This window comes from Egretta garzetta, unplaced genomic scaffold (assembly GCF_000687185.1).
Source record: "Egretta garzetta isolate BGI_Z169 unplaced genomic scaffold, ASM68718v1 scaffold58, whole genome shotgun sequence".
NCBI lineage: Eukaryota > Metazoa > Chordata > Aves > Pelecaniformes > Ardeidae > Egretta > Egretta garzetta.
The window spans coordinates 341033-353721 of NW_009260613.1; the positions used below are offsets into that span (position 1 = coordinate 341033).

The following is a 12689-nucleotide window of genomic DNA, read 5'->3' on the forward strand; positions in this document are numbered from 1 at the left end:
CCCGCTCCTGCCCTCGCTGGAGGAGCCAGCTTCTGCCAGGCTTGGGCCTCGCCTAGGCGTGGTCCCTGTGAGCTTCAGCCTCGGGCACGCGGTGGGGACATCACAGCCCGGCCACCAGGCCTGCATGGGATGGCTGGTGGAGGCACCTACGTCTCCAGGACTGCAATATAAAGCATATGTACTGCTTATGCCCTACTTAAATCTGCCTGAGAGAGCTCACATGGGGCTTTCACGGTACCGGGCCCATCATGCCTGGCCTCCCCGCGAGCACAGGTTTATTCCAAGCTCATTGAAAATAATCCAGAGCACTTACTCATTGCGAGCTGATGCCTGTGAGCGGCGCGGGTCCTGCCCAGCACCCAGGCAGGTTTGCTGCCTTCAAAGGCGAGCCTGTGCATCGAGGGCTCCCTTGCTGTACCTAAATACAAGTGTTTCTCTGTCTCATTCCTGTCTCTTTGACCACCTGGACAGTATTTTGCTGGATTTGGAAGGCTGGTGTTGTCTAGTGTGATTGTGAGTGGTTTTTATGTTGCAAGCTGCCTCATTAGGTCTTTTCTGACCCCAAAATACCCAAAGGTTTTATTGGTGTCGACTTAAGTTGCATGCACTTATTTTGCTGTAGCACAGGCATAGAGAAAAGATGGTGCAGCTGGCCCAGCTCTTCCTTTCTGAAATTCATAAGGCATGAAATCAGGGGGTGAATGCTCTGCTTTTCTGTGTTTGCAAAAGTGATGGGTTTTGTGTCAAGACAGGGAGGAACTTGGAACGTGGCTTTGATGGATGTTGCAAGGCAGTTGTGACAAGTGGAGGGCCCGCAGTGAGCCCTGCTGGCCTTCCTCCAGTTACACATGTGTTTTGATTACCAGCCTACCGCTGTGCGGAGTTGGCGCAATTTTTTCAGAGCGAGATGATATTTTTAAGAGCTCAGCAAAAATCTCTGTTTATGCTAAGAAACAGCTATACAAACTCGAGGGCAGCGGGGTTGAGCTGGGGCCGTGTTCTGCCACAGCGGCTCACGGTGCTAACAAGCATCTCTAGCACCAAGCAGATTCATTCCCGCAGAAAAGGAGCTGGTTTGGGTTTTTTTATTACTCTTGGAAAATGCGGATTCAATACCCACAGAGTCTGTTCTGCTGTGTCCGTGTGAGCATGCACTGCTGCAGCTAACTGGGAATGGCACTGGTGTCGAGTGGGAAATCCTTTCAAAACCACTTTCAAAACCTTGTCCAGATGCCTGATCAGCAAGGTTAATGCTGAGAAACCCCTTGATTTCCGTGCAGCTTTCCACACTGGCAGCACTGGCCAGCCCCCAGCCTTATCCCAGGGTGCTGCTGGATCACCCCAGCAGTTGTGGGGAGAACCCCCCCCGGGCTTGTGGTGGTGGTTACTGCTTATTGCCAGTAAGGCAACATGGTTTAACCCCCAAATCACACTGCAGAGGGGATGCCTGCTACACCTATGTGCTGTTTGCTTTTTCTTTGCATGAAGGTGGAGAAGTGTCCCTCCTGGCAGGTTCAGGGGCACCAGGGGGATGTGGTGCGCAGCAGAGGACTGGCAGCATGGCAGAGCAGAGCCGCTGCGGTTTGCAGACTTTATTAAAGTGTTTCTAGCAGCTCAGCAAGGGCTGAATACCCCTGCTGACTACTCCAGCGTGCGTTTCCAGGGGCAGGTTAGGAGGTTGGTGTAGCTGGGGAGTGTTTCACCAATGCTAGGTTTGGTCTAAGGCGAATGAGCTCTCTTGTGCTTTCTCTAAGGTGGTTCTGGGTCCTGGTGTGCAGATGAGGATTTATGGGTCCTTCTTGGCTCCTTTCACACGGTGCCTGGATTTTGGGGGATGTTTCCTGCCTATGTGTTCCTGACGGCTATGTTTTAGGTGATAATTAGCATGAGCAGGACGGTTGCTCGCTTGCAGATTGTATCTTGTGCTGTTGCTTTGCACAGCACCAGTGGCTGGGGGGATGTTTGGCTGCGCAGGAGATGTCGGGAAGCAGTAGTCTTCATTGTCATCTCGGGCTTCTTTTTGTGATATTTTTCGATACAGGAATGTCAACCTTTCACTTTGCTTGGGCGTGCTGAAATATTCACTGTTGGCATTAACCAGACTTGTTCTTAATTGGTATGAGCTGGGTTGGTTTCTTTTCCTGTGCCATATCCCAGCTAATAACTGGCCCCATGGGCTGCAGGATCCCCTTACAGCCCTGTTACCTGGGAAGATGTGGGTGACAGAAGCCTTTAGGAAGCGGCAGTAATCCCAGCACGCTCATCACTTGCCATTTCTCTATCTGCAGCAGCTGTGCTCTGGTGCATCCCTGCGCGCATCTCTGGCTGTGTCGCAGGATGGGCTTGCCGTGGTCTGGAATGAGCATGGTTAAAATGCAACTTCACTAAATGGCCTCTGCCCCAAATATTTCCTCTCTATGGAGAGGGGTAAAGCAGGTTACCTGTCTGGGGATGTCAGCCCCATCTCTGCTAGAGGACTTGTCTGGGTGGCAGCCCCCGAGCGCTGCTGGAGGAGAGCCAGGGGCTATGTTACGCTGCTGGGTTGTTACCAAGCGCAAACCTTCCTGTGCCTCTGCTCTGGCTCACTGCTTGCCCCCCTCACCTGGGCTCTGGGGAGGCTCACAGCCAGCTATCTGGCTGGGATGGAGGACCTTGATAAGAGTGGTGGAGGTAGGGGACTACCCGGTTTCATCAGGTTAATGGAAGGGTAGGGTCTGGAGAGGCTGGTTTTTTTCTGTTAGAGGAGCAAGTGAGGTGAGAAATTCCAGCTTTCATCTTATCGGGAGGGCCTGGGAAAGAAGCTAATGGAAACAGAGCTTTGCCCATGGTCAGATGGAAATCTCATGTATCAGCTTCTCCTTCCCTGTGTCCTGGCCATATCTGTTGCCCAGCCCATCCATCCTGGCATCCACTGGACAGGGACTGTGCGAAAGGCTTCTGCCTTCCAGATAAGAGAGGAGAGAAGCACAGAGCTGAATTGGTCCAGAAGAAGCACCCACAGATACCAGGGATGGAAAAGACCTGTAGGGTCACCAATCCCTCACTCCCGCCTGGTCCTTCTGTGTTGAGGGAAAAGCGGCTGGAAACTCATAAATGCTGGCAGGGAGCTATGGAAGGAGATGGGATAACTGCAACTGCTGCTTTACTTGCTTTTTTGGTTTGGCGCTTTTTTTTTTGGCACATGGCTGGTTTTCAAGGGAACGTTGCCTTTATAATCACCGTGGTGAAATCTCACGACTTTACTCTAAAGCTCAAGATACTTGATACTGTCCTGAAGACCTCCTAGAGTCATATGTGCTGTGGTAATCTCAGTGTTTATATAAATTAGACTTAGTGACCTCTGCTTTATGGGCGTCACAACTGCAGAGCAAAGCTTGAACCCTGAAGCTTAAAAGGCCACAAAACCAGAAGGCAAATAAAAAGGAACCGATATTTGTTCCTGTTTTAAAATATCAGTATTTTTAAGCCAGTTGCATGATGCTTGGGGCCCTGACTCACAACTTCTGAATGCTTTAAGTTGGCCAAGTGTAATAATCTTCAGAAAACCTTTCCTTTCCTAGATGTGCAGCTATTCCTGAATGGTGTCTTTGCTAACTTTCCTTAGGTGCGTGTTCAGAGAGTCACAGCTTGTCAGGTAAAAGGGCTTGGAAATAATCTAATTTAGTCTTTTGCACAACGCTGTGAATTAATTCCAGTTTATGAAACATTCAGTCCTGGTGATTATAACACTTTCCGTCTGGACAATCCATCATGGCCTTTACAGACTTGTTCCACTAGCTAATTGCCATCTCTGGCACGGATCTGCCTCTTAGGTTTAGCCTGTATTTTCTAGTTACCAGTTAGGATTTTGCAATATCTTTGTCAGATACAGTGAGGAACCCTGTGCTATCGGTCCTTTAACACAGTTAACAGATGGAGCCTGAAGCCCTGTAATTATTTCACTGGAAAGCTCACCTGGACACTGTTGCAGTACCAGCTGAGCCAGGGGCTAATCAGATATAATATCACCTCTGCAGTGCACTCAATGTTCCTCATTTACGTAGCTCATTAACACTTGCCATTTCAGGTATTGGGACCCCGGGAGCTCCCCATCTGGCTTGTTACCCGGTCAGGCATGGGAGGGTAGTCACAGCCCAGGACAGGATTGCCCACCATTTTACTGTAGTTTGCTGTGTTTATTCCTGGGTGGATGAACTTGGACCTGTTCAAGTCAATATTGTTTCTCTGTGCCCTGCTTAAGCAGTGATCCAGATCACTCAATGCAATGAATCCTCTTCATTGCTCCCAGTGGCCCTTGTCAGATCCTGGTGTCTTTTATCCAGAATGATTTCTTTCTCTGCACCATTAATAAAAAGCGTGTATATTGCAAATGAAGCCTTGAACTTTGTGGTTTCCACACCACTGCTTGTTGAGGGGACTTCATTCATGGCTACACGCAGAAGTCAGTCATGCAGGCACCTTTTAATTCTGATTTAATCCATGCATTTTAAAAGATGGCATGTGACTGAAGAGTAAATCTGGGCTGGTTTTAAAGATATCCCAGTTTTTTATGTGCTTCATAAAATTCCACCCTGCCTGGATGTAGAAGCCTATATTTAACTGCCGGAATAGTCTGTGGCTTCTCTGGTTATTTGTGTATTAACCCCCCCACACACACATTAGTGCTGTTTTCGGACAACCTGTTGATATTTACTCATTCAACCACATGTCTGTGGCCACTGAGGGGATTACAAGGAGCTCCTTTTCCTCCTCGAGACACCCCAGGCAGGCGGGCGTGCTGGCAGTGTGGCCAAGGCGAGGGATGTCACACCCAAGCTGACTTCTGCTGGCGTTTCTCTGCAAGGATAGCCCCAGTGTTGGTTGGAGGCTGCACTTCCAGCTGACATGGGTGCTGGCAGCCCTGTGGAAGAACTTTGTATCCTCTCTTTCTGGTCTAATCTGCCTTTTGTTAAAATAAATGGAAGAGAAATTAAGCTGTTCTCACAGCTTGGGTGATGCCCATGTCATTTCTCCTTACCCTTCTGTGTTATTATCCCGGCTGGTTCCTCTACGAGTGCAGAGGTTGAAGGAGGCACCTTTTCCTTTGCTGAAAATCAGCTGGGCTTTTAGAAAGAGTATTTATTCTGTGTGTGGATCCCTGTGAAGAAATACGATATCCTGTCCCTCTCTTAACTACAGATAACACGTGTCTTTTCAGATGATAATTTTGCCCTGCAAATATTGATGTAATCACCCCCCAAGAAGGTGAGCCGAGTCTTGCCAGCACTAACAAACATCACTAACAAAATAGTGAATTCTGGAGACGTGAGTCCAAGTCTGCCAAATGTTTTTTTGAAATCAACATTTGTCTTTACAAGGTGCTGCAACTGTTGCTGATTCCATAAGCCAGAGGATACCATGAGGGCTACGTCATTGGCTATGGAAAGTCTTCTCCCATTTCTGAGTATAATAGCATTTAATGATGGGTCTATAACTGTTTCCTTGCACCATGACCATCAGACTGGGCTTACCGAGTTTCCCAGCATCCTGTCTTTTTTTCCCCACACAGTGACAACACTGATTCCTCTGTTATTCACAGCTGCAAAAAATTGCATTTGAAGTCTGCTTTGTGACTGCAGGAATCATAGCTGAAGTCAGGTAGACACCTGGGTCTGAGGTTAGCATCCGGACTCAAGGCTCCCAGTAGATGGGCAGGAATAAGCATCTTTCACGCACTTTGTACTCTCTTTGTAAGGTAAAAGCCCAAGGCAGCTTCAAAGATCTGCACCCCAGAAACACCTCTTTCTCTTTGCTGACTCAGCTGGAGCATCCACAGTAGATGTATGAAGTTGTGAGAAGTCCCTTGGGAGAGTCTTTGAGAGATGGATGTAGGCCAGTCTGCCCTAGAGGCAAAGGAAGGTAAAGCATTCAGAGAGAAATATGAGCTAAATAGCTTAGAGGAGGGCATTGTAATTATGAATGTAAATGCCATGGTATGTTGAAACAAAGTCCTTCCTCCACTGGCCACTCTTCATCCCTACACAGAGGAGAACTGCACTGTGCCTGTAGCAAGGCAGTGGTGAACTTCCCTTTCCAAAACGTTTACAGGCATTTTCATTTCATTACTTCGTTATACTGCCCTGCTTTGTCGCGCAAAAGCTCTTCTGTATTTACAATTTTCTGATGGTCAGCAGCATGTGGACTTCATTAATTGTCCTTTCAGGGTTTCTTATTCCTACATACAGCTACAACACCCACCCCCCACTTCCTCTGTGTTGGTCATTCTTGCTCCCAGGGGTTAAGATATACAAGGTGTATTAAGACCATCCTGAAATATGGGGGCTTGGGTGGCCTTGCCTGGGGTCTTCTCATGAAAGTGAGGTCCATGGTCAAGTATTTTGCTGAAGACACTGCATTGCAAGCTATTACATACATCGCAAGCTATACATCGCTTAAAAGAGAGAATGCAGTCTGGTGACCCTTGTATGCACTTGTTGCCAAGAAGGCCAGTGGCATCCTGGGGTGCATTAAGAGGAGCGTGGCCAGCAGATCGAGGGAGGTTCTCTTCCCCCTCTACTCTGCCCTGGTGAGACCCCACTTGGAGCACTGTGTCCAGCTCTGGGCTCCCCAGCTCAAGAAAGATGAGGAACGCCTAGAGAGAGTCCAGAGGAGAACAACTAGGATGATGAGGGAACTGGAGCATCTCCCCTATGAGGAAAGGCTGAGAGAGTTGGTCTTGTTTAGCCTGGAGAAGACTGAGAGGGGACCTCATCAACATATACAAATATCTCAAGGGTGGATGTCACGAGGACAGAGCCAGACTCTTTGCAGTGGTGTCCAGCGACAGGACTAGGGGCAATGGGTACAAACTAAAGCAGAAGAGGTTTCAGTTGAATATGAGGAAAAACTTCTTTACTCTGAGGGTGACAGAGTACTGGAACAGGCTGCCCAGGGGGCTTGTGGAGTCTCCTTCTCTGGAGGTATTCAAAGCCCGCCTGGACGAAGTCCTGTACAACCTGCTCTAGGTGAACCTGCTTTAGCAAGAGGGTTGGACTGGATGATCTCCCGAGGTCCCTTCCAACCCTTGCCATTCTGTGATTTTATGTATGGTAGCCCTTGAAAGGCTCACTGCCTGTCTGGTGCTCCTTATTCTAAAAACTGGTTTCCTTAGTTTTTTTCGTTTTTAGTTCTTTGCATTGCATTGCAGAAGTATATAGGAGCCCTACTGCTACAGTAGTATCAACCAAAAAAAAAATATTTTCAATAAAAATGTAGCTGCAGTGTTGCAGAGATCTCCAAAACTCATAATGTTGCGTGGTGTCATGCTTTTAAGAAGGATGATTTTAGATTAAAATGTGTTTGGCTGGAAGATTTTAACCTGCTCTAATGCAGAGTAAGATCAACATTTAAAATACAGTAGAAGCATTTTGAGAATGTCATTCTTTTCTAAGTCTGAAGGAGCTCAGGGTAATCCTGATTGCTTCATTTCTTTGGAGCTTTATGTGAGTGGTTGGATGCGAGCTAAGCTGATGTTATAACTCTCCTATTTCTAGAAATGTTGATTTCTTAGTATGAATCGCTGTGTTGATTTTATTGCATATACACTTGGAGATTTTGCAGGAGGCTTAGTCAGAATTAAACTGGGACAGATTAAGCAAGTAAAAGGAAAGTTGGAAACATGTTCATTATGTTGAACAGATGCGCTTCAAGAGATGTAATATTGGTTTTGCTGGTTTAGTTTCCAAGCTGGAAAACACTTTGGAGAGTCTCTCCTGTGGCCCTACAGGGTGTAAACCTTGAGCAGCAAAACAAGTGGTTTGTAGTTCAAGAAAATGGAGATGCTGGGAAGCTCTCCTCCCTCTGTAGTGTAAAGCTAGGCAGACCAAAGTGCATGTGAAAACGTTAAATTCATGGGAGGTTGAGATTTCCCAACGGTACAGTGTCAGGAGTTCCTGCAAGTGTTTAACGGCTGTATCTATGACCAAAGAATGTACTGCTTCGTTATGAAAAAGAAAAATTGCTGTGTCTACACTAGTTTATATTCAGAGATCAACTTAATTATATTCCTGTAAGCTATTCCTATAAAGAAGTGAGAAAATCTGTACCTGTAGCAAATCTGTGTCTTTGTAGCAGTATAACTGTGTCCAGACAGCTGGGTGTTAACTTGCATAAAATCAGCTGTGGCCTTTTATTTAGGTAAAGTCAAACAAACTCACATTTAGCTCAGTTAATTGCTGTGGTAAAACACACAAGTGCAGACTGGCTGTCAGCAGCGCTGCAGAGGTGCCGTGTGCTTGGCTGCGTTTGCGCATGCTTGTGGAGCATCTTTTGCATCCTGAGTGACATCCGTTGCTCCACCGCTCGTGATGTTCTTTATTGTCCAGATTTTCGAGCAAAAATTTATGCCAGTCCCACGATGAGCGTGGGGTTCCTTGTTGGGATTTACACACTGGGGCACCAAAAGAAAGGGGCACCATGGGGATGGTGCAAGAGCTGTGCCCATGGTGGGCTGTCCTCACAATTTGCCAAGCAACTCTGCATCGGGCTCGCTCGGCTCACTGGCTTGCACAGCCTCGGACTGCCAGGTACTGCTAGGAGATGTGGTTTTGGTCTCAGGAAGGTAAAATAAGACCCCCAGGTCAGTGTGACCCCCCTAGGGTGTCCTGCTGTGAGGTCGCAGCAGCAGGCAGAAATGGTGAGGCTGTAGAGGCAGTAAACTCCAAAGGCAGGTGAGCAGGGAGCAGCATCTTAACCCAGTGCCAGTGTCCAGGAGCTCTTGGGCTACCTTGGGCCCACCACTTTAAGGGGATTTCAGGGGAAGTCATTACTGCTGTTTCTTGCAGCCCTGGGCTTTGCTGAGCAGCGTCTGAAGGCCACGGTGCAGATGCACCAGCCAGAAAGTCGGGGTGGGGGTTCACGCTCCTTTCCTTCCTGATGACAAATGCAAGAGAGCAAGGCAGCCTAACTTCCTGAATTAAAATGATACGTTCCCTGTTGGAATGCCCCTCATCCTGCTAAGGCGATGCCGAGCACCACAGCAAATCACTGCAGTCAGCATAGAGGAAAGAGCTGCGGCAGCATCCTCTCCTCTGGCAGAGTTTTTTTGGCTCCATCTTCTGGGCTGGTTTTTGGCTCCAGCTAGTGTGATGTTCGGTGAGGGGTGTTTTTGCATAGCTGCTGCAGTTTCCTTTTTCCTGTTTCTCCATGCTGTCACATTTCTGCTGTGGTGTGCACTGTGTGGGCACAGGGATGGATGAGTGGGGCCAGCATGGGTAGAACCTTCACCAGCTGTGACAGATGAAACTTTGCAGTGTTCCTCCTGGGAGCTATGTCAAAGCATATGGAAGACAGAGAGGTAATTAGAGACAACCAACATGGCTTCACCAAGAGCAAATCAAGCCTGACTAATCTAGTGGCCTTCTACAATAGAGTGACTGCATTAGTGGGTAAGGAAAGAGCTATGGATGTCATCTGGCTGGACTTCTGTGAGGCCTTTGATACGGTTCCCCACAACATCCTTGCCTCTAAATTGGTAAAATATGGGTTTGATGGATGGACTGTTAGATGGATAAGGACTTGGCTGGGTGGCCGCACCCAAAGAGTTACAGTCAATGGCTCGATGTCCAATTGGAAACCAGTAATGAGTGGTGTCCCTCGCAGGTCATTACTGGGACCAATACTATTTAATGTCTTCATCAGTGACGTAGGCAGTGGGATTGAGTGCACCCCCAGCAGATTTGCAGTGGTGCAGTTGATTTGTTTGAGGGACCTTATGCCATCCAGAGGGACCTAGACAAGCTCAAGAAGTGGGCCCATGTGAACCTCATGAGGTTCAACAAGGCCAAATGCAAGATCCTACACATGGATCGGGGCAACCCCTGGTATCAATACAGGCTGGGGGAAGAAAGCAGCAGCCCTGCCAAGAGTGACTTGGGGGTACTGATGGACAAAAAGCTGGATATGAGCCGGCAGTGTGCTCTGGCAGCCCAGAAGGCCAACCGTACCCTGGGCTGCATCAAGAGAAGTGTGGCCAGCAGGTTGAGGGAGGTGATTTCTGCCCCTCTACTCTGCTCTGGTGAGACCTCACTGGGAGTACTGCGTCCAGCTCTGGAGCCCTCAGCGCACAAGAAGGACATGGAAGTGTTGGAGCGGGTCCAGAGAAGGGCTACAAAAATGATCTGAGGGCTGGAGCACCTCTCCTACGAGGACAGGCTGAGACAGTTGGGCTTGTTCAGCCTGGAGAAGAGAAAGCTGCGGGGAGACCTGATTGTGGCCTTTCAGTACTTAAAGGGGGCTTATAAGAAAGCTGGAGAGAGACTTTTTACCAGGGTCTGTGATGATAGGAGAAGGGGCAACTGTTTTAAACTAAAAGACAGTAGATTTAGATTGGATATATGGAATATTTTTTTGTACAATGAGGGTGGCGAAACACTGGAACAGGATGCCCAGAGAAGTAGTGGCTGCCCCATCATTGGAAGTGTTCAAGGTCAGCTTGGACGGGGCTCTGACCAACCTGATCTAGCTGAAGATGTCCCTGCTCATGGCAGGGAGGTTGGCCTAGATTATCTTTAAAGTTCTATTCCGACTCAAACCAGTCTATGATTCTATGAATTACTGTATGTTTTGTTGGCCATACACAGTGTCATACAGCACCTCCCCACCTTCCTGTCCTTCGGAAAGCTTTATCCACTTTCAGTAGACATTTAGCTCCTTAGTCATTAGGCTGCACCGCTGCCAGAGAAGTAACATGCCTGGGGCTGAGAGCAAACCAGCAAACCCTCCTGGCCCGGGAGCTGCCTGTGGGGAATGGCCCCTCCGCTCTGCTCCTGAGCTGCCTCCATAGATGTTTAATTCACCAGGGGAGGCGCAGCCTTGGGGTATGTCTGCGCTGTGTGGGTAAAAGCCATTCTGAGGCCAGGGTGAGCTCAGCACAGGCTTTCCCAATGCGGGCTGCATGCAGCTTGGCTGGGATCTTCCTCCCAAGGACACTGAGCCCGGACTGGGATCTGTGCTGCTGGGCAGTTTAGCAGTGTGCTTGTGTTTGGGAACGTGCTCATCGCTGGTCTTTGCTCCATTTCGATACCTTTCCATGCCAGGCTGGATGGATCGGGCAGAGCGCTAGAGCCAGGATGGAAGCGCGGAGCTGTGTGCGTGCTGCATCTGGGAGGCTGCAGAGCCCCGTTGGCTTTCCCTCTGGGCAGAAGATGGGGTTGAATTGCTGGCTTTCCTTGCTGTCGTGTGGCTTGGTGGGGACAGGCTTGTTAGAGCAGCGCTGTTCGCTTTTAGGGCAGGGCTTTAAAATTGCCTTCAATTTTCATCTTGTTCTGCTATAGTTGAAGACAGTGATGGGTTATTGTCAGCAGCATTAGGCCAACACTGAGGGCTTTTGAAAACCCTGCTTCGAGAAGCTGTGCAGGTGCTGAAGACAAGTAATCATATTTATTATGTATTCATATAGCACAAAATCGTCTGTCTGAAAAATAGTGTTCATGGGGCAAATACATCTGTTTGTTAGGTCTACTGCCTCATGCAGGGTACAGAAATAAAGGCAACGACAGCTACAGCAAGCCTAATAGCTTGTGATTAAGCTAAAATACAACTTTCAGAAGGTGCTTGATTGCAGACTTCAGGTGGGGTCCAGCAGCCAGCTTATTTTCCAGCCAAACTGGGCTCTGACGCAGATGTCCCATGTGGTCCGGGTTGAGTCTCTTAGACAAGCGCGGTGTAGAAATTTCACAACTTTGGCATCTGGGCTGAGTGGCTCAGCCTGTGCACAGCGAGGCTCTGCGTGGGGCCGCTCACCCTGGCCAAGGCTCTGGGGCTGCCTGTGCAATGGATGGAGGGACAGAGATGGGTCTGGTGCAGACAAGCTTTGAGCTGCTCCCTGCCTGAATTTCCCCCTTTTCAAACAGCTCCTTTCTAGAGCTTGCAGGGCTGAAATGCAGGACAGGAGCGAGGGACTCTGGTCCTGCCTGGCCACCAGCTGCAGGGTTACCCTGACTGCTAAGACATCCTCCTGGGTTATCCTCCAGCCATTGCAAACTGTGACGGGGTGGATTAAAGAGCCGCCCGCTGTCAGAAAGCCTAGCCCACAAGAAGGTTTGCTGCCAGCTCGCTTCTTATCCTTCCCTGACACGAGCCTGGTGGGTGATGGATGCTGTTAGCCGGGGAGTGACACAATGAGGTCTCGCACTGGAAGATGGCTTTCGTGGCTCGCCGTGATTGACCGGGGCTGTGCCTCCAGCAGCTCCGCAGCAGCCCTTCCCTTTGCTGCTTGCTAAAGCCGCTCGGGGACGCTGCTTCCCTCACATCACTTCCTTTCGCCTCCCAATTCGGCCGATCAGCCGGTCTCGCTCCAGGCAGGGAGCGGTGTTCGAAGGGTGAGTAATGCATCCCTTGTGTTTCCTTCGAGCCCACCGGCTTACGCTTCTCAGCGGTGGGGTTTGTGGCAAGGGGGGCAGGGAGAGGCTGGCTGGCTGCCGAAATATTAGCTGCGCACCTAGGCAAAAATGCCGTTTTTGAGTCAATGCTTCCTTTATCCGTTCGTGCCAGATGTATACATCACTGTCAGGAGCAGACGAGGAGACAATTTACCCGGTCCCTGCTGCGTTGTTGGTATTTAGGAGTGACTAAGGACTGGAATCATGACCCTACAGTTATAACTCTATTAGTAAACGGTGCAATCATTAGGTGAAAGCTCCTGCCTGCAT

At 49.0% G+C, this 12689-nt stretch overlaps 1 protein-coding gene across 1 annotated transcript in view; it reads left to right on the forward strand.

The window, feature by feature from the left end:
• AMOTL1 (angiomotin like 1) overlaps window positions 1–12689 on the forward strand; it is a 91969-nt gene that overhangs the window by 47551 nt on the left and 31729 nt on the right. The gene's annotated exons all lie outside the window — the stretch shown is intronic.